We start from the raw sequence: 10,815 nt of genomic DNA, 5'->3' as shown, positions 1-10,815 counted from the left end.
AAGGTTCTAGCCAAATCAACATACACTTGTCTCAACAGTGTAGATCAAATGAAGAGGGCCAATATAAATGTTCCTACTAGGATGTTCTTGCAATACCATCTCAATTGGAATTACTAAAACAAGAATTAAAGATTGTCAAAATGTAGAATGGACCAGCTACCATGGATGGAGCAGCAAGCTTTGTGCAACCTATAGGGGAAGAAGAAACAAGAAGAGTAAGTCTTCTCCCTTTTATCTCTCTTTGATTATTGGGGATAAATTGGTTCACAATTGTATGACAGACTCTAGAGCTAGCATCTCGGTTATGCCAAGGGATCTTCTTGGTATTAAATATGAACCAATGTCTAAGGGAGTTTCTCAATTGGATGGTAGTTCTATTCCAATAGTGGGAGTATTTAAAAATATAAAGATGCCATTGCATGCATGTCTTGGTTGTACTATTACACAAGACAAATTAGTTGTTGAGCTTCCTTCACATTTTTTTATTTTCTTATGTGGGGACTTCACTACACAAATTGGTGGCTATTTTGCATCTGATTGGTTGTACATGTTCTTTAGGACTAGATATGGAACAAAGTCTTCCATAAAGGTAGAACCATTGGCCCTTAATCACATAGAGACTTATATTCCTAGCCCCGTAAATATGAATTGCACAATCCATGAAGTAGATGAGGAATGCATAACTCATGAACATGCTACTTTGCTAGTTCCTAATTATCTTTTAGATGAATGGGCTAATGCCTTTCGAATGGACCCAATACAAGAAGCTGGAGAGACAAATCTTGGAACCTATTGTATATTTGAGGAGGGTGCTCCTATTCCCAATCTCATGAAAGCACAAGAAGATACTAATGGATTGTGGAATATGTTCCTTGATGGCTCAACAAATAAGAATGGTTCAAATAATGGTGTAATGTTTGTTTCCCCTAGTTTGGAGGAATGTTACTTTTCATAGAGACTCCAATTCAGCTGCACTAACAATGTGGCCAAGTATGAAGCCTTGATCAAAGGTCTCCAACTTGCACAAAGAAGAGGCGTAAAACTCTTGAAAGTATTTGGGGACGATGAGTTGGTTGCCAATCAAATCAAAAATCAAAAGCATAAAGTTTGGGATCTACTCGAGGGCTTCTAGGCATTCCTAAGTGTTTCTAGAAGTAAAAACAAACATGTTGATAGACTTGTAGCAATCGATGCTCACTATGATATACTAGAACATGTTGTTGATGCAAAGGAAAAATAGATCAAACTTGTTGCAAGGCCTATTGTCCCAAACAATTGCACGAATTGACAATTCTTTGATTTTGACCTGCAAATTGTTAATTTTATGCAAAATGAAGCAGAGTTCTCTACACAAAATCAGTCCTAGTTGTAAAGTCGGTATGGAGATCAGGTCAGGAATCTCAATTCCAACAAGTTGCCTAAAGGTCTAGTCATTTTAGAGGGCATATTTAACTCTGATGACCAACCAAGAAGCAAAGGCTCAAACCTAACTACAAGGAGGGATGACTGCATACATATCACCATTACTAATGGAATGGGTTTTAAATTGGGAAAGGTATGCTCTAAGGTTAACAAGAAATTTTCATTAAATTATGTGAAGAATTCAGTGATGTTATTGCTTGGACAAATGAAGATTTAAAACGGTTTGACCCAAGCTTATTTCAGCACACCATAGATTTAAACCATGAGGCAAAGCCTACTAGACAAAAGCAAAGACTAGTCAACCCTAAGATTGAACCCTTAATGAGAAAAGAGTTGTCCAAACTTATAGAAGCCAATATCATTTTTCCTATTAAGCACTGTTGATGGGTAGCTAGTCTTGTTCATTTTAGAAAGTAGAATCAAGAAATCAGATTATGTGTAGATTTTAGGGACCTTAATAAGGCTTCTCTCAAAGATCACCATCCCCTTCCTTCCATGGAACAAATCATCTCCAAGGTTAGTGGTTCAGAGAGGTTTTTTTCTTAGATGGTTTTTCAAGCTATAACCAAGTTTTAGTCCATGAGTCAGACTGATACAAGACAACCTTCATGACTAAATGAGGTACTTATGCCTATTGTAAAATGCCATTTGGACTAACCAATTGATGCAGGAGCATCTAAAGGTATAAGGGCAATCTTGTGTCACCCAAAAAAATGTACTTAGACTTAGTTTCTATTTCATGTGTTTTCATTTTAGGATACCCATTTGGGTCAAATAAAGGTTCCGACTCTCACAGTTCCACTATCAGTGTTCTAGGATAGAGTATTTGAACACCTTAAAATACGTGTAAATGCCAAAAAAATAGGAGTATGTAATTCAGCCATCATTTTGGTGAACTAGGAGGTGTAAATTGGCCAGATGAATGTAATTGTAATTTAGAGCATTCCAGAAAAAGAATCAGGTCAAAAGGCCCCATAGTTTGAAAGTTATCGCATTTTTTCGAGTTTTGGAGACCTCCTAAGAATGCTTCAAAGTCAGGTTAAGGGCATTAAATGACTTTGAAAAGGGCCAAAAAATGCGGGATGAGCAAAGCTGGTCCAAAGGGCTATAGAGCGCTTCGAGAGCTTTCTGAAAATGTAAACGGTTTGTCAATCGGAGCTACAGTTCAAAAGTTATGCCTCCCGAAAGTTCGGTTACCGTTTCTGGAATCTTCTAGATTTGCGTCGACTTCTAATGCAGCTTCTGGAGCCTTCTACTTGGTCGGTGGATGCCTACTAGCACTTTCTAGAATGTATTCCTAGTCCTTAACCCTCCAGGGTCTATTTAAGGACATTTCTGGCATTGTAAAAGGCAGTTCGGAGTGGAAATTGAGAGGAGGTACCAAAGGGAGAAATTATCTCCAATTTTGTGCTATTGTAAGCCCTTAGGGCATGTTTTGAAGTCTATTTTCTTTGTACTGAATGTACTAGCTTATTTTCACAGTTAATACAATTTTTGTTTTCCTTTTTTGTCCATTCTGTGCATGGGTTGTGTCCCCATCAAGTGGTATCAAAGCCAAGTTTTCCTAAGTGTGTAGACAGAGCGCTGACTGTGAGGCAGTTTGCACCAGGACTGTGTGGTTGTGGGTTTGAGTTAAGAAGATGCCTCCACGAAGAGAGCATGGTGGAAGGGCCGGAGCTGTTAATCCTCAGGAGGTTAGAGCCCTCCAAAGGCAGGTACAAGCATTGCAGGAGGAGCTCCGTAGAGGAACAAATGTTGCCGCAGGTGACGATAGTGAGGATGACAATGAAGAAGCAATTGGACCAGAAGGGGAATTTGACGGGGAAGTTCTAAATCAGGCAGAGGAAAGCTTTTAAGGGCCATTACTAAATTTGGGAAAAGACCTACAATTGATGTGGGTGTATTTTCAAAAAATCTAAAACCAGATGAGTTGATCGACTGGATCAATGAACTGGAAGAATACTTTGAGTATGAGGATATCAGGGACCCAGATAAGGTTAAGTTTAAAAAGGCTAAATTGAAAGGCCATGCCAAAATCTGGTGGCAAGAGGTTCAATTGGAACGAAATAGAAGAGGAAAGGAGAAGATCACAAGGTGGGATCACATGGTGGACAAATTAAAGAAGCAGTTCATTCCTGTGGACTACGAGCTTGATTTCTTTAAGAAGATGCATGGGCTAAAGCAAGCAGGAAGATCAGTCCAAGAATATACAAAGGAGTTTTATCGACTTTTGATTAGAGCAGGGCATGCAAAAGCAAATAAGGAGAAGGTTGCTCGTTATATCAGTGGGTTGCGACCTAGCATCCAGGAGGAATTAAGTTTGGTAAGAATGACCAGCGTTGAAGAGGCATACCAATTTGCCCTACGAGTTGAAGAGAAGTTGAATAAGAGGTTTGAAGGAAGACAAAGAGGGCGTGGTCAAGGATAAAGGGGAAGCGGTAGGTCATCCGGAGGTCGAAATGAAACCCAAAAGAAAAATGAAGATGTGGGTACTAGCAGGAACCAAAGGAATGAGGGTTTCAACCGCTCCTGTGATCAAGACTTTGGAAATCAGAGAGGAAGAGGTAGAGGACGTGGACAAGGAAGAGGAGGCTTTCGTGGTACCTGTTTCCATTGCAATGAAGAAGTTCATCGTGCCTTTGAATGCCCTCAACAACAAGGAAGGATAGATAGGAGAGATGAGGGTCAAGCTAGGGTTGCTCATGTGGATGAGGATGCACAGTCATCACATTCAAAGGATGCAGAAAGAGGAGAGACCTTGGTAAATGAAAGGGTCCTACTAAGTGGTGAGATTGAACCAGGACAAAGGAGGAGTTTGTTTCGTACCAGATGCAAGTGTGAGGATAAATGTTGTGACGTGATCATTGATGGTGGTAGCATTGATAACTTGGTATCAGAAGAGATGGTCTCTAAGCTGAAGCTCAAGAGGGAGAGACATCCCCAGCCCTATCGGATTGCTTGGATAAAAGATGATCATAAGGTCCTAGTAAGTGAACAATGTCTCGTGAAATTCAAAATTGGGAGTTACCATGATGAAGTGCTCTGTGATGTTATTCCAATGGATGTTTGCCATCTATTGTTGGGTAGACCATGGCAGTTTGATAGACATGCAGTACATGATGGTCATGCAAACACATACTCTCTAACAAAGGATGGAGTTCACCACAAACTGAAGCCCATGAAAAAGGAAGGTGAAAAGGTATGTAGCAGTGCTAGGATTTGTCTTGTTGATGGAAGAAAGTTTTTAGATGGAATGAAACATCAGCGTATGTGCTATGCTTTGATTCCTAGGAATGAAAAAGAAGGTAGTAGTGAAATAGCACTTGAAGTCTCAGATTTACTAGGTGAGTTTGGAGATATTATCTCTGATAATGTTCCAGAAGGATTGCCACCAGTAAGGCAAATCAGTCATCAGATAGATCTAATTCCAAGAGCTAGTTTTCCTAGCAAGGCTCCTCACAGGATGACTCCTACTGAAATAGAGGAGCTCAATAGACAGGTTCAGGAGCTATTGAGGAAGGGCTTAATTCGGGAGAGCCTGAGTCCATGTGCAGTACCTGCAGTATTGGCACCAAAGAAGGATGGAGAGTGGAGGATGTGTACAGACTCTCGAGCTATAAATAGGATAACCATCAAATATCGGTTTCCTTTGCCAAGAATGGATGATCTTATGGATTGCTTGAGTGGAGCTCAGTATTCACAAAGATAGATCTCAAGAGTGGTTATCACTAGATACGGATTCGAGAAGGAGATGAGTGAAAAATGGCCTTCAAGACCAAGGAGGGTCTTTATGAGTGGTTAGTCATGCCCTTTGGATTGACAAATGCCCCAAGCACCTTCATGCGGCTTATGAATGAGCTACTTATGAAGTTCTTGGAAAAATTTGTTATTGTCTATTTGGATGATATTTTAATTTTCAGCAAGACTTTGGAAGAACATTTATTGCATATTCGCAGTGTCCTTGAAAGGTTAATGGAAGAGAAACTGTTAATTAATTTGAAGAAGTGTATCTTTGCAAAAAGGGAGTTAGTCTATTTGGTGTTTGTTATATCACCTGAAGGTCTCAAAATGGATCCAGAGAAGGTAAAAGCCATCTTGGAATGGCCTACTCCAAGGTCTGCTACTGAGGTAAGATCATTTCATGGTCTGGTTAGTTTTTACAGGAAGTTTATTAAGAATTTTAGTGGCATATGTGCACCCCTAATTGACACAATAAGAGGGGATAGAAAAGAGTTCAAATGGACTACAGCAGCTGCGAGAAGTTTTGAATTGTTGAAGAAGAAGGTAACAGAACAACCTGTTGGCACTTCCAGATTTTAGAAAGGTGTTCCAGGTGGATTGTGATGCTAGTGGCAGCGCTATTGGAGCTGTATTGAGCCAAGAAGGTAAGCCTATTGCATATTTTAGTGAAAAATTGAATGATGCAAAGAAGAAGTATTCTATTTATGATCAAGAGTTCTATGCAATAGTTCAGGCCTTAAAGAAATGCAGGCATTATTTGTTGCCAAAGGAATTTGTTTTGTATACTGATCATCAGGCATTACAGTACCTAAATAGCCAAGGTAAATTGAATCAGATGCATATGAAGTGGGTAGAGTTCTTGCAGAGTTATACATTTGTGTTGAAGCATAGAAGTGGAAAATCTAACAGGGTTGCAGATGCACTAAGTAGGAGACAGTTGTTGCTTACAGTAATGCAGGTTGAAGTAGTTGGGTTTGATGAACTCAAGAATTTGTACCCTGAGGATCCTGATTTTGCTGAAGCATGGAAAGCTTGTAAAGAGCCTGTTGCTGTAGATAGAACCAAGTGGTTAGACTATTTGATTCAAGATGGCATGTTGTTCAAGGGTAGTCAATTGTGCATTCCAAGGAGTTCCATGAGGGAAAATTTGATTAAGGAGAAACACAGCGGAGGGATGGCAGGACATTTTGGTCGAGATAAGACCATTGCCATTCTTAGAGAACATTATTTTTGGCCTCAGATTTCACAAGATATGAAGAATTTTGTAAAAAGTTGCCAAGTTTGTCAAGTTGCCAAGGGATTTAGTCACAATACTGGACTATATCAGCCATTGCCTGTTCCATCAAGGCCATGGGAGGACATAAGTATGGATTTTGTTCTTGGATTGCCAAGGACACAAAGGGGTAATGACTCAGTATTTGTGGTGGTTGATAGGTTCTCCAAAATGGAACATTTCATTCCATGCCACAAGACTTATGATGTCCATATTGCAGACTTGTTTTTCAAAGAGGTGGTAAGACTACATGGTCTTCCAAGGAGTATATTTTTTGACAGAGATACTAAATTTGTGGGGTATTTCTGGAGGACATTGTGGAAGAAGTTGAGAACAGACTTGAAATTCAGTTCCACACATCACCCACGGACTGACGGCCAAACAGAATTGGTAAACAGAAGTCTGGGCAATTTTTTGAGATGTTTAATTGGGGATAAGCCCAAGGGATGGGATTTGATTCTACCACAAGCCGAGTTTGCTTACAATAACTCTATAAATAGGAGTACTGGTAGATCACCATTCCACATTGTATATGGAAGTAGCCCAAGGACTGCACCAGAATTGAGGAAGATAGAGCCAAGGGAAAGGACAAGTGCTAAAGCTGAAGAATTTGCTGAACATATCAAGCGTCTACATGAGGAGGTTCAAACACACATTACCAAGATGAATCAAGAGTATAAAGCTAGGGTTGATCAAAGGAGAAGACTTAAGGAATTCCAAGTAGGGGATCTAGTCATGGTGCACTTACGAAAAGAAAAATTTTCAGCCGGTACTTACAACAAGCTGAAAATGAAGAAATTTGGCCCTTGCAAAATTCTAAAGAAACATGACTCAGGAAATGCATATGAGATGGAGCTGCCAGATGGTGTTCACATTTCTCCTATTTTCAACATTGCAGACTTAACAGAGTATCATGATCATGGTGCAGATGAGGAACTAGTGTTAGAGCAATGTCCAATTCCTGCTTCTAAGAAGGAGAAGATAGAAGACATTCTAGATCATCGTGTGAGTAGAAGTACCAGAAATATGCAGTATGAAGAGTACTTGGTCAAGTGGAAAGGACGGCCGATCGAGGACTCAACTTGGATTTCAGCAACTAAGGTTTTCCATTTGGGATTTCCTCTACCATTCATAAAGTGACAGGGTCACTTTTCAATCTACCCTGGGTGTCTGATGTAGGAGCATCCAGAGGTATAAGGGAAATCTTGTGTCACCCAAAAAAATGTACTTAGACTTAGTTTCTGTTTCATGTGTTTTCATTTCTGGATATCCATTTGGGTCAAATAAAGGTTCCAACTCTCACAGTTCCACTATCAGTGTTCTAGGATAGAGTATTTGAACACCTTGGGATACGTGTAAATGCCAAAAAAAGATGAGTATGTAATTGAGCCATCATTTTGGTGAACTAGGAGGTGTAAATTGGCCAGATGAATGTAATTGTAATTTAGAGCATTCCAGAAAAAAATCAGGTCAAAAGGCCCCACAGTTTGAAAGTTATCGCAGTTTTTCGATTTTTGGAGACCTCCTAAGAATGTTTCAAAGTCAGGTTAGGGGCATTAAATGACCTCAAAAAGGGCCCAAAAATGGGGGATGAGCAAAGCTGGTCCAAAGGGCTATAGAGCACTTTGAGAGCTTTCCGAAAATGTAAACGGTTCGTCAATCAGAGCTACGGTTCAAAAGTTATGCCTCCCGAAAGTTCGATTACCGTTTTTGGATTCTTCTAGATTTGCGTCGACTTCTAACGTAGCTTCTAGAGCCTTCTACTTGTTCAGTGGATGCCTACTAGCACTTTCTAGAATGTATTCCTAGTCCTTAACCCTCCGGGGTCTATTTAAGGACATTTATGGCATTGTAAAAGGTAGTTCGGAGTGGAAATTGAGAGGAGGTACCAAAGGGAGAAATTATCTCCAATTTTGTGCTATTGTAAGCCCTTAGGGCATGTTTTGAAGTCTATCTTCTCTGTACTGAATGTACTAGCTTATTTTCATAGTTAATACAATTTCCCTTTTCCTGTTGTGTCCATTCTGTGTGTGGGTTGTGTCCCCATCACCAATGTAGGCACTACATTTCAAAAAGCAATGAAGATGGATTTTAAGGGTGTGCTGGAAAATTTTGTGTTGGTATATCTTGATGATATAACTATCTATTCAAAGCATGCAGCAGATCACTTTGATCATCTAAGGCAGGTATTCATCAAATGTAGAGAATATGGTGTATCTCTAAATCCAAAGAAATGTGTGTTTTCTACTGATCAACAAAAGCTACTGGGACACATTGTGTCAAGAGATGGGCTAATGATAGATCCAAAAAGGGTGGAAGCAATTCTCTCTCTCCCACTTCCCAGCCATAAGAAAGGATTGCAGAGTTTTCTTGGTAAGATCAACTTCGTGAAAGGGTTCATTCCTAATCTTACTTCTATGGTAAAGTCTCTTACAGCCATGTTGAAGAAGAATATGATGTTTACTTGGACCAAGGAAGGAAAGCCCAGTTTTGAAGAGATCAAAAAAAATCAATTGCATCAACTCCAACTCTTGTCAATCCCAACTTTGTTAAGGATTTCATCATCTATTCCCTTGGAGGAGAATCAATTATATCAACTATTTTAACACAATTAAATGAAGAGAATTTGGAGTAGCCTATTGCTTTCTTTAATGAGGGGGCTTAAGTATTATGATAGAAAATATAGCTATGTAGAGAAGAAAGTTCTTTCTTTTATAAGGGCTCTCAAAACGTTTAGACATCTATTATCCCTTAGCAAGGTCCAACTCTTGGTTCCACATGCAAGTGTAAAGGAGTTCCTTTTGAACAAGGATATCAATGAAATGAGAGCTAGATGGATCACCAAGGTCATGGAATATGACATTGAAATTAAGATCACCAAGATTGTGAGAGGAAAAGGGTTAAGTGAGAAAATGGTCTCATCTTTTGAGACACTTGGGGAGATTGTCCTTTTGATACAGGATGAACAACTAGAAGAGAATGAGAATCAGAATGATTGGTTGCATGACATGACTACCTTCTTGGTAGAAGGAAGATATCCACAAGGCCTAAATAGGGCTAAGAAAAGACAGTTTAGGTTGCATTCTATTCCTTATGTCTTGGCGGATGGAATATTATTCAGGAAGGATTCTAATGGAGTCCTATTGAGGTGTATCAATATAGATTAAATCAGTAAATTGTTAAAAGAATTCCATGATGGCCCTGTTGGTGGTCATTTCTCTTCTAGGATTACATTGATGAGGATAATGAGGGCTGGTTATTATTGACCAACCTTATCCAATGATTCTCATAATTGGCTGAGAAAGTGTGAGAAATGTGCCTCCTTCTTAAGAAAACAAAGATTGGTTTCCCTTAATCTTCATCCTATTCAATCATATCAGCCTTTTGCTCAATACAGTTTCGATTTCATTGGTCCAATAAATCCACCCTCTAGTTCTAGTCATAATTGGATACTAGTATCCATAGATTACTTCACAAGATGGGCAGAGCAAGTAGGTTTGAGAGATGCAACAGAGGCTTCAATGGTTGAGTTCCTTGATGGAATAGTGACCAGATTTGGTGTTCCTTCAACTATCATATCAAATAATGCTAAGTCTTTTGTTGGAACTCGTATATGCTCTTGAGCAATTGAACGTGGAATATAGTTGAGCACTTTCTCAAATTATTATCCCCAAGGAAATGGCTTGGCTGAATCCTCCAACAAGAACTTCATCAAAATAATAAAGAGGACAATTGAAGATAATCAGAGGTGTTGGCATACCAAGTTGAGGACTACCCTTTGCGCAGATAGAATTACACCCAAGAGAGTAATTGGAAACTCACCCTTCATGGCACTATATGAATGAAAAGTGAGGCTTCTTATTTCACTTGAGTTTCCCTCTCTTGAATTAGCTCAATTGGAGCTAGTTGAGAATGGTGTTATGACAATCATGCTAGCTGAAGTAACGGAATTAGAAGAAAAAAGACAACAAGCTATGCATACACTTGAGGTACATCAATAAGAAGTCAAAAGAAGTTTTGACAAGAAGGCTACGGCTAGAGTCTTCAAGGAAGGGGACCTTGTTCTCAAGTAGGATGTTGATAGAGACAAACTTGGTAGGCACTCTGAATTTGATGCTATGTTGAGTGGCCCATATATTATCACTAACTGCAAAGAGGTCAACGCTTTTTAGTTATCTAGACCTGATGGTGAAGTTCTTCTAATCCCAGTCAATTGGATTCACCTTAAACCTTGCTTCTAGCGGGAGTTAAGGGATTTTACATATTAGAGTATATTTCCATCTTTCCAAGAAGTGCACGAGCACAATTTTCCCTAATTTGGAGTTGTCCTAAGCTTTTTGAAGCTCCCCAAAGCCTTTTTCTTTTTATGCTAGTTATAG

The sequence above is a fragment of the Cupressus sempervirens genome, chromosome 7 (assembly GCF_028749045.1).
Source record: "Cupressus sempervirens isolate cs-2001-9-10 chromosome 7, ASM2874904v1, whole genome shotgun sequence".
Classification (NCBI taxonomy): Eukaryota; Viridiplantae; Streptophyta; class Pinopsida; order Cupressales; family Cupressaceae; genus Cupressus; species Cupressus sempervirens.
The sequence above is the reverse complement of the archived record's forward strand: the minus strand, read 5'-3'. Positions refer to the sequence as shown.